Source organism: Vulpes vulpes, chromosome 16 (genome assembly GCF_048418805.1).
Source record: "Vulpes vulpes isolate BD-2025 chromosome 16, VulVul3, whole genome shotgun sequence".
Taxonomy (NCBI): Eukaryota; Metazoa; Chordata; class Mammalia; order Carnivora; family Canidae; genus Vulpes; species Vulpes vulpes.
In genome coordinates, this window is record NC_132795.1 from 55841750 (window position 1) to 55853542 (window position 11793).

Consider the following 11793-nt stretch of genomic DNA (forward strand, 5'->3'; position numbering starts at 1 on the left):
AGGGGGTCGGCATGCAGGTGCGCACGCAGGTGCTCGGAGAGGAGCCTTTCCAGGTGCCCTGGGAGCCAGAAGATCCTGGGGGCCAGTGCAGAAGCCGGATGGGTGGACGCCAACTGGGTAAGGAGGCAAAGGGGTGAGCCCCAAAGCTGGACAGTGGGAATGCTAAAGTTTCCCGGGAAGGAAGTAGTAACAGCCAGCAAGGTGTGCTTCGGGCTGATGCTCTGGCACCCATTAGTCTGGAGTCAGTCATGGGGGTGAAGCTCAGCTCTGCTACCTGGCAGCTGGGGGACCTTCAGCAAGACTCTCAGCTTCTCTGAGTCTTGGTTTAAATGGAGATTAATTAAAGTGCCTAAGCAATCTGACCTTGAAATCGCCTCCTGCTGGGATCCTGGGTGGCTCAGTGGTTGAGCATCTGCCTTTGGCTCATTTTGGGATCCTGGGATTGAGTCCCACATCAGGATCCCCGCAGGGAGCCTGCTTCTCCCTCTGCCTGTGTCTCTGCCTCTCTTTCTGTGTCTCTCATGAATAAAGTATTTTTAAAAAGAAGAAAGAAATGGACTCCTGCTAATTAAGATGGAGGGAGAGTGAAGCAGTGTATATCTGTGTATATATTAAGGGTCTATCTGGAACGAGGAATAAAACTATGGGTGAGGCCTTAGGGAGTTCAGGTGATGGTTATGGGAGTGGGAATGGTCCAGCCAGAGAATGAGCCATTGCAAAGGACGAGCGGGAGAACTCAGGAAAGAGAGGCCCTAGATGGGGATGGGGAGGATAGAGAAGAAGGCTGGGCCCAGCAGGCCGCAGCCAGGAATTTGACCCTGAGCCAACAGCAGGGGGAAGTCCTTGTCTTGCTCAGACTTCCATCTTAGAAAGAGCTGCCCCAGTCTGTTTTCAGGGCCTAGACTGAAGGGGCTGAGACCTCCAGGAAATGCTGCAGCCCCTGCAGCACCCCTCACGAGAGTCTTCAGCAGACAGTCGGAGTGAGCACAGCTCTTCTGTGTGCTGACACTTGCACGCACGATCCCCTAACCCTCATCACCACCGTGTGCGGATAAACCTGTCACTGCCCTGGTTACGTCCAAGGACATGACCTTGAAGAGCCATAAGTGGCAGGACTAGGATCTGAACTCAGCTCTGGGGTTTAAACCATCCCTGGGGTAGATGAAATTATTTGGGTCAAGGGTAGAGGAAGAGGACGTGGAGGGGGGAGACCTGGGGACACTGAGGTCTAAGGCTGAGGAAGCAAAGGACACTGCAGAAGACAGCGTTGTCCTGGAGGCTTGGGGAGAGGAGGGTGTGACCACAGAGGCCAGTGCCTTAGCCAGTCAGACCAGGCTTGGCCAGTTAGGGGCTGGTCCCAGACTATCTGGTTCAGTGAGAGCCCAGGGGCTAAAGAGTCAATGGGATGGGGGAAGGGAGACAGTAACTGCCTGGAGGGAAAGGGTGAGAGGGGAGGAAAAGTGGGTGGCTTGACTTGGGGCTGGGCTGGTACCTGTTTGAGCCTGAGGAGAGGAGGGGAGGAGCCACCGGAGGCCCAGGAGTGGAAACAAAATTGTCAGAGAGAGTGAACCCTCCCTGGAGTGAAGTCACAGATGCTACTCACCCTGGGGAGCAGGGGGAGGGAAGGGGGGGCCATGCAGGGCAGCCCCAGGGCTTCCCTACAGAAGGCAGAGAGGGTGAGTCCCCACGGCCAACTGGGGTCTTCCCCATCTTGTGCCCTTTACTCTGCCCAGCAGGATCCCTTATAAAATTGAGACCCTGGGGCAGCCTGGGTGGCTCAGCGGTTTAGCGCAGCCTTCAACCCAGCGAGGGATCCTGGAGACCTGGGATCAAGTCCCATGTCGAGCTCCTTGCAGGGAGCCTGCTTCTCCCTCTGCCTGTGTCTCTGCCCCTCTCTCTCTCTGTCTCTCATGAATAAATAAATAAAATCTTTAAAAAATAAATAAATAAAATTGAGACACTTTTACCTGGGCTGATGGAGTCATGGAGGAGTCGTAACCCAATCAGCCGGCGAAGCCCGGGGGGTGTGAGCTGGCCAGGGACCTGGAAATGACCCTCAGAGAGAGCTGTGTCCCTCCTAATGGAGCTGGCTGTCATCAGATGTCATCGATCCTGTATCCAGCAGACTAAAACCTGATATCTCCGCACAGGAGCGAGGTTCCCCCATTAGCCTGTGAACTCTTTGCTGCCCATGTGGTGCCACGTGGTGCTGTAAGTAAGGGGCACAGGGGACGTAAGCTCATTCAGCGAAAATCCTCCCTGGAACAGGCCACAGGAGCAGCGGGAGGGGGGTGTCTGGTAGGTGTGTCAGCCTAGAGCCCAGACCCTAGCTTCTCTTCTCCCACGTGGGCCACCTCTGTGAGTTCCAGAACATAGAAGAAGGGTGGCGAGGCTGAGGACAGTGCCCAGCCCAGAGCAGTCACTCGGTTGCTCAGTGAATGCCAGTCAGTGTCCCTTTACATCCTTTATTTATTCCCGCTGATCCTGACTACAGTCCTGTGCGGCCTCCACCTCCTCCAGGGGCAAACTGGAGCCCTGTGTGCTGGACGGGACCAAGAATGGTTCTCCTCACTCCACAAAGAGCTTTGTAAGACCCAAAAACCAACAAAGACGGCTTTCCGGGTTGGCTCAAATGCCAAATGATCTGGGGGCACTGGGTTTCCCACGGGTGCTAGGGAGCAGCCCCCACCTTAGGACAGAGTTTGAGCTCCCCAGTTCACCCCAGTCCCCACCACCCCCTATTGTCTCGTCCACAGGTGCCCCCTTGTTTATGTTACATTACCCATTGGGCTCCTGTGGTCTGCTGAGTCTGACCAGACCTGAGGCCTCGTGAGGGTCACAGCTGTTAGTCACCTGAGAGCTTATCCAATTCAGCCCCTCCCTGCTGGCCCCAGCATGTGCACATGCATGGCAGGCATGGGTGTGCACGTGCATACACACACACACACACACACACACTCCTGTACAGACAGAGACTGGCCAAATCTACTTTGAAAAAATTTATATCTTTGGTGTATTCATCTGGAATTCACTGGGGTATAAGGAGTGAGGTAGGGATTGTAATCTTTCTTCTAAATGGCTGGAAGAGGGATCCCTGGGTGGCGCAGCAGTTTGGTGCCTGCCTTTGGCCCAGGGTGTGATCCTGGAGACCTGGGATTGAATCCCATGTCGGGCTCCCGGTGCATGGAGCCTGCTTCTCCCTCTGCCTGAGTCTCTGCCTCTCTCTCTCTCTGTGTGACTATCATAAATAAATAAAAAAAGAATAAATAAAAAAATTGGAAAGGCATTTAAAAAAATAAATGGCTGGAAGATATTTCTGAAATAATCTTTCTTTCCCCCAGTGTCATCTTTTTTTTTTTTTTTTAAGATTTTATTTATTTATGAGAGACACATGCAGAGGCAGAGAAGTAGAGGGAGAAGTAGGCTCCCTGTGGGGACTCGATCCCAGGTCCCTGGGATCACAACCTGGGCCAAAGGCAGACACTCAACCACTAAGCTACCCAAATGCCTCTCCCCCAGTGTCAACTTTATCATATAAAGAGGACCCCATTTTCAGGCTATCAGAATATTATGACTACTTCAAATTTGCTGGCCCATGGGTCAGTGTGACCTCCTCTGAGGCATAGCCCTGACAGGGCGTCTTTGAGTTCATGGGTCAGAGCTCCACTGAGACCCACTCAAGTTGAGTTTGTCGTATGGATGACCAGAGCCAGTTACTGGAGGCTGGTCTCATGGCTGCTTCTTCCTGCACCTGCGCCATTTGACCCCTTCCCAAACTGCTTCATCTGATTGGCCCAACTCACCTTTTCAAACGAAGCCATGCCATGTCGTGAATAGTGCTGCTGAGTGTGCAGGTGGTTTGGGCTAGGCCTTTGAGTAAGGTTTCTGGCCCAGTCCAAGGAGGTGGGACAAGGAAGCATGATGATAAGATAGCAAGACTCCCTGGGACCACATCAAGAACTTTGACCCAGTACTGTAGGTGATGGGGAGCCATAGACTATTTTAAAGTTGGGAGCAGGTGGTGCTGGTGTATAAGATCAGATCTATAAGGTAGAGGCAGGGGTGCTGCTGGGTGTGGTTGTTCACGTTACACACTGCACAAGGGCACCACATACAAGGGACACCTTTTACATCATAGACCTTGTGGAGTTGTATGTTTCCTATGACATTTCTTTGGCAGAAGGCAGTGAATTGTCTTGTTCTAATGAAATCAATATCTTATGGCAATTTTCCAATAGGTGGAAATAAGATGTCTTGAGGAAGGGATGCCTTTCCCAATTTGCACAAAAGCCTTCATGGGCAGGCAGTGGCCATGCATGGAGGATCCATTGGTCAGGGGAGACTGGAAAAGGGTGAAGGAAGAGCAAGGCATGATTTCTGCATTTCCAGGTCAGAGCCTGGGGCATATGGCAGCACAGTAATTAAAATATATTCCAGAGGATGCACAGAGCTTAGGATGACCCCGAGTGCGGTTTAGAGGATGCATTGTAATGTTCATACATGCTCCTGGTTCTTTGAATCTTTGAACTTGACTCCCCAAAGTCCTTGAATGCTCTGCTGATGGGCAGCAGCGCCTTTCCTACCTCAGGCATCTCTGCCATCCCACAGCCCAGCACAGGCTGGACAATGGGAGGAACCCTCTCTAAACCGGGCTCCCTAATGGGAAAGCCTTCTCACAACCTTCTCACATCAGATGGGCAGAGGAAGAAATGTTTCCCTCGCCGGAAGAGCCAGCAGCAACAAGAGGCCTGAGGCCAAACCTGGAACCATCCTGGTCTATGCTCGGTAACTTCTAAGGGTGTTGGTGACACCAGCTGGCAAAGCCTCCCGTTGATGCAGAGCGGTGGGCCTCCGTGCCCGGTGACTCAGAGGGGAACAGATGAACCCTGACTAAGGAAGGTGGTGGCCCTGGGTCTGCCAGAGAGCAGGGGTCCTTGGGCCCCGGCTAGGGCCGTGCTGGGGAGCCGATCTCAACATCTACTACTAACACAAGCGGGGTCTGGGAGACAGCTGCCCAAGGAAGGGTGAGTTGTTACACACACACCGTGTCAGGACAGTTCAGCAGCATTTGGTGAGCGCTGCCGGGCCTGGGCAAGAGTGCTGGGGACACAGAGGTGAGGAAGACACGCCCAGCCCCGCTGTGTAGGCAGCAGATGCTCCAGGGTGTTCATCCTCCAAGCTCCACCACCCCTGTGCAAGCTCTGGAACCTTCATCTCCTCAGCTGCACAGGGGGAGAAGAACATGTACCCCTTTGCTCTGCACACCTTCAACTTGCTCATTCCTCTAGCATTGCCTTCATCATTGTGTGTATTACTTAGTCTTGGTTTTCTTCTTCTTTTTAAAACTTTCTGTGATTCCAATTAGGTCTATGCATCTTTCTGTTTTGTGACATGTATATACACTGCCTCAAATCCCACCTGGTGTCCAGTTGGAAGAAAGAAAGGAGAAGGCAGGCGGGTGGTGCTGGTTGTGGATGTTCCTGGCTCTCCCACTAGGAGGCAGCACAGCACCGTGAGAAGGGTGGCAGATGACCTGGTCCTAATTCCCCCTGGGAGCTGAGTGCCTTTGAGAAATTTATTTATATCCTTAATCTCCCCAAATCCTAGCCTCCCCACCCCCACAGTCTTGCAGGCTGGTAAGGGGAAAGAAATACTCCCACAAAATACCATTTAGAATACATGAAGTAATGTATGCAAAGTGCCTGGAGTGTACACAGTAGACGCTCCATGGTTGTATACTCCTACTGTAGCGGTCCTTGACCACAAGAATGACTTTCGACCCCATTGGACATTTAACAGTGTCTGGGGACATGTTTGGTTGTCACACTTGGACGAGTGGGGTCATCTAGTGAGTAGGGGTCAGGAATGCTACTAGCACCCTGCAATGCACAGGACAGCACCCCTACACAGAATTATCTGGCCATATGGTCACTAGTGCTGAGGTCAAGAAACCTTGGCTTACTTGCAATCGATTCTGACCTCCTAGAGGGCAGAAAATGTGTCTTCTCCATTTCTGTATCTCCCTGGGGCCTGTCACACGGTGCCCAGTGAGTGAGTGCAGGGTTGAGGTGAAAGGTAAGATGCAGAGCGGTAGGCCTCCGCACCCAGTGGCAACAGAGTGGCACAGATGTGGTGGTTGGGACTGGGGGTGTCAGACCCAAGACGCTAATTGTCATGGAGTGGGGTCATGCACCTAACTGCATTAGTGTGGGGGCTTCCTGAGGGATGAGTTTAATTTGCAAAAACAAAATTGATTCTAAGAATCTTAGCCAGATTGCTTTAAATGCTTGTGATCAAAGGGACCCTTCAAGAGTTTTATAGAATTGAGTGTCCCCCTTTGGGACCTCTGCCCCGGGACCTTGTCACAATGGGCTAGAATGACTGAGTCAGGAAGTTCTCTGCCTCCTAAAAATCTCAAAACTGTTATGTGTCCTTCCCACCTCCAATCTGCACCCAGACCCTGGCCAATATTTGTAAAACCAAATGATGAAGAGTCTAGAAGTCCTATTACTGGACAGCAGTGCACTGATTGGCAGAGCGGATTAGGGAAAGGAGACAGTTGTTTTTGACTATATGGTGGACAGTCAAGTGGACCAGGGCCTAGCCTTGGCCCATGTGAACCTCTAGAAGGCAGAGCATCCAGACTGGGGCCTGGCGTGAGGCATGCTGGGCCTTTAGAAAGGCTGCCTGGCAGGACATGCCAAAGGCTCTCATTATGCCACGGGCACTGATCCAGTATGATACTCAACAGAAGTGACAAGTCTTGAGGGCATCTGGGTGGCCCAGTCGGTTGAGGATCTGTCTTCTGCTCAGGTCATGATCCCGGGGTCCTGGGATAGAGCCCTGCCTCAGGCTCTCTTCTCAGTAGGGGTCTGCTACTCCCCTGCTCAAGTCATGATCCCGGGGTCCTGGGATAGAGCCCTGCCTCAGGCTCTCTTCTCAGTAGGGGTCTGCTACTCCCTCTCCTTCTGTGCTCTCTCTCTCTCACGTAAACAAATAAAATCTTTTTTTTTTTTTAATTAAAAAAAAAAAAAAGGTGGCAAGTCTTGGCCAGGCTGGGCCAGTAACTGAGGTGGGGGCGGCAGCAAATCCTGTGGGCAGGGATCTACAGAGGAGGATGCTTGGGTCATAGAATACCCTTCAGGTGGGCAGGTAAGGTGTATGAGACAGAAGCCCGGCACTTGGCCAGGCAGAGTGGGGCATTCAGGGAGCAGGGGATTAGAACAACCTGCGAAGTGGCGGGTATTAGCACAGGAGATAGTCCTGGGTTCAAATCCCAGTGCCTTCCCTTATTAGCAGCATTCACTTGTTAGTCATTCATTTCATAAATAGCTGTTGAGTTGTGCCAGGAACTGTTTGCTCCCAAGTGTGGGAAACAAACACAAAAGCAGATAATCCTAAAACCATGTGGAAAGAACAGTGCTGGAGACGTTCAAGGCATAACAGGAGCCCAGAGGATCAGCCCCTAACCTGGGTGTGGGGAGGCAGAAATGGGGGCCTTCCCAGCACAACCTCCCGGAAAACCTGACATGTCAATGGAACCTGAAGAGTGAGCAGGAGTTAGGTACAAAATGGCGGCAGAAGGTTCTGGACCAAGAGAATAGTGTGCATGAGCTCAGAGAGGAAGGCTTTCTTTAGAGGAGTTAGAAGGCTTTTGGTTGTAAGTAGCAGAAAAGCCAGCTCATAGTGTCTTTCACAAAGGGAATTTATGAGCTCACGTAACTGAGAAATCCTAACCGTGGGTTTTGTGCGGCTCCACAAAGCAGCCAATGCTACAGGCTATATGCTCCTCCTTCTCATTTCTAGTGGTGGGGGCTCTTTTCCCATCATTCTTTTTTTTTTTTTTAAGATTTTATTTATTTATTCATGAGATACACACACACACACACACAGAGAAACAGAGACACAGGCAGAAGGAGAAGCAGGCTCCATGCTGGCAGTCCAGTGTAGGACTCGATCCCTGGTCTCCAGGATCGTGCCCTGGGCCAAAGGCAGGCGCTAAACCACTGAGCCACCCAGGGATCCCCTTTCCCATCATTCTTGAAGAAAAGAAGTTTTCCAGGAGCTTTCAACAATTTTTCTTCTGTATCACTAGCCCATATTGGACCTCTTGCCCATCCCTAAAGTAATCGCCCTCACCCGGCAGTGGGTGTGTCAACTAGCAAAGCCATGCAGGGCCACCTCAGGAGCTGGGTGTGTATGTGTGAGAGTCACATTTGTGCCTGTGTGTCCATTCCACCAAAATGAACGATTAAGAAATTCTGGTAGAGGGGATCCCTGGGTGGCTCAGTGGTTTGGTGCTTGCCTTTGGCCCCGGGCGCAATCCTGGAGTCCCGGGATCGAGTCCCGCATCGGTCTTCCTGCATGGAACCTGCTTCTCCCTCTGCCTGTGTCTCTGCCTCTCTCTCTCTCTCTCTCTCTTTCTCTCTGTGTGTGTCTATCATAAATAAATAAATAAATCTTAAAAAAAAAGAAAGAAATTCTGGTAGAAAGAGATCCTGAGAAGAGGAACTGCTAGTGTCCACTACAGCCAGCATTGACTGAGTGCCTGCTGTGTGCCCTGCTCTGTTCATGCACCATTTGGGCCCCATGGCAACCAATGCTTTGAGGTAGGAGTCATCATCCTCACTTTACAAATGCTGAAATGAGGGCTTAAGTCTAAGGAACACATCCAGGGTCAGGTGATTAGCAAGTGGGAGTCTGGGATTTGGACCCTGGGTGGTCATATAACAGTCTCCAGCACACAGTAGGCATTAAATAAATGGTTGCTCATATTAGGGAGAATTCAAGAATGACTCCCAGGTTTCCAGCCATTGCATAGGTAGATGAGGTGTCAGCAATGGGATGGAGAATATAGAACAGGGAGGAGGGCAGGGCTGAATTCATTTGGTCACACAGTGTTTGAGATGACTGACACCTTGAGGACTAATCAACAAGCTATTGGATCCACAGGCTGGATCCCCAGGAGGGAGGACTCTCTGGAGAGACTGAGCCAATGCCACTTCGGTGAGAGTCAAGTAGGCAGAGCAGTGGGCCCAGGAGTAAGCCCCAGGGAGCCCCTTTATTGAAGGGGTTCATGGGGTAAAAAGGATCCCAGGAAAGCAACCAGGAAGGCACATCAGGAAGGAGAAAGAGGAAGTCACAGAGGCTGAGGGATGGAGTGTGGGGAAGGGATGCATGACCCCTCCATCAGACGTTTGTGAGGGAAGGGAGGGTGAGGCCGTAGTCATGATGATGATGGCTCACACTTTCAAGGCTCTCCCGACACTCCAGGCTCTGGTCCAAGTTCTGGGCACACTCACAGCCACTCGGGAGGCCTGTCCCATGAAGATCTTAATTTCATAGGTGAGCATGCATAAGATGGACTTGGCCAACGGCTGGTGAAAGACCTGATGGAGGCAGCTGAGGTTGTGCCGGTGCTGACCACTGCATCCCACTCTCTTTGGGGGCACCCTCCTTCCTCTGGAAGATCTAAGCCAATCAGCATATTCCATCCATCCCCCCTCTGGTCTCACCAGTTGGCCCAGGGATGATCATGTAATTTTATCTAAGTCACTGAGATGCAGGCCCAGGACTTTTAGGGAGAGGAGCTCTGTTGCTTCTGTGCTGAGTACACAAAACGAGATGTGAGGCCTGGAGCTGCTGCAGCCATCTTGCAGGCATGAGGGTGAAGGCTGTTTGGGAATAGGGACAACATGAGATAGGAAGTGGAGTTGAGTGGAGCCAGAGAGAGAGAGCACGATGACAATGTGACAGTGAGCTTTCCCTCAAGCTGTACCTGTGGCCTTTACTGTTACTAAATTAATCTCTTAGCAAGCCGATAAATTTCTTCTCTGCTTTACTCCTTTGGGGTGGCTTTTCTGTCACTAACTGAAAAAAAACTGTGTCCGTCGTCTTACAGCCACAATTAGGTTGTGTAACAAACCACCCCAGTGACCAAAGCAGTTGAGCTCACGAAACTGGATTAGTGTTGAGGCTGAACCTCTTCCGGTCTTGGCTGGGCTCACACCACATGGTGGTTGGCTGGGAGGATGGGAACAGCCAGGCCACACGGACTCGTGCCACTGCTGACGGTTTGTCCCTAGAAACTCTCTGCGGTCTAGGAGGAGGTGTTTGGAGGGTGGTCTGTGGTATTGATGTGCGGTTGGGCTTTTTTCTGCAGAAGGACAAGGTCACAGGAAATCAGGAGCACGGAAGAGGTCAGGGGTAGACAGTCCTTCAGTTTGTGTGATGCTCCCTTGAGATGAGATTCAAGCAATGGTTTTGTGTGTGTGTTTAAGATGTTATTTATTTGAGAGAGACAGAGATAGTGAGAGAGAGCACAGCAGGGAGGAGAGGGAGAAGCAGGCTCCCCGCTGAGCAGGGAGCCTGATGTGGGGCTCAATCCCAGGGCCCCGGGATCATGACCTGAGCCAAAGGCAGATGCTTCACCGACTGAGCCACCCAGGTGCCCAAACACTTTTTTTTTTTTTTTGGCAGGAGACCTCAGAGGTGAGGTGAGATCCTTCTCAGCATCTCCCCTCAGTAGGTCTGTAAGGTCAGGGGCCTGTTTGTGTTAACGTCCCTCTCGTCTGATGCGCAGCCACTGACTGGCTGACAGGCTCACTCTTCCGTGCCTTTTTTTTTTTTTTTTAAATGTTTATTTATTTATGATAGTCACAGAGAGATAGAGAGAGAGAGGCAGAGACACAGGCAGAGGGAGAAGCAGGCTCCATGCACCGGGAGCCCGACATGGGATTCGATCCCGGGTCTCCAGGATCGCGCCCTGGGCCAAAGGCAGGCGCCAAACCGCTGCGCCACCCAGGGATCCCTACTCTTCCGTGCCTTATCCCTTCCTTTGTCACCAGCAACCCAGGTGAGGCCTGAGCAAGTGGACACACCCTTCAGTGGCTGCCCACGTGCTGCTGGCAGAAGAACCGTTCAGTTGAGCCCAGATCAGATTGTGGAACTGCTGACAAATGGTGGTTGTTTTATCTATTAAATTTCAGGGTGGTTTGTGTTGAAGCAATACATAGTTGATAGAGGAAACTATAACATAAAACTTAAAAATTATTTTAATTGAAAACTTAGTGTCCTGGGACGCCTGGGTGGCTCAGGGGTTGAGCGTCTGCCTTCCGCTCAGGACATGATCCCGGAGTTCCTGGATCAAGTCTCCCACCAGGGGGTCCCTGCAGGGAGCCTGCTTCTCCTTCTGCCTGTGTCTCTGATTCTCTCTGTGTCTTCCACGAATAAATAAAATCTTAAAAAAAAAAAAAAAAAAAGCGTGTCTGGGAATTCACATGAGGGGTCAAGGATGTGCCCAGAGGCCTGGCCCAGAACAAGGCTTTTTACTGCTTTGAACTATAATCAGAGATTTGTGGATGTTCCATGATTTGGGGTGCCTGGATGGGGACTTCCGGTGGGCTCTGGGACGACGGGCCTTCAGGAGTTGGGGGTTTTAACTGCCTACAGTTCAAGCCTCAACCTGGAAAGCATCCATGGGAGTGCTTCAGTGTAGCTCTTGACCATGGCCCCCACTACTGCTCTCGTCTGCCCCATCCTGATGGAGCTTTACGGGCTGCAAAGCATTTCCCTGTATTTTATGTTATCCTCCGGATGCACTAAAGGTTTCTATGGACCAATTTTATGGACAGGAGATTGAATCTGGGGAAAATATGCCTCACCTCCGAGGCCACGGGGCCTGTGAGTACTCCCCGCCTTTCTGGATGACGAGGTGAGGGAGTTAGTTGTGCCCGACGCTCCCAGACAGCACAAGGCCAGCTTTCTAGGCTCTGATGACTTCACACGTCAGCC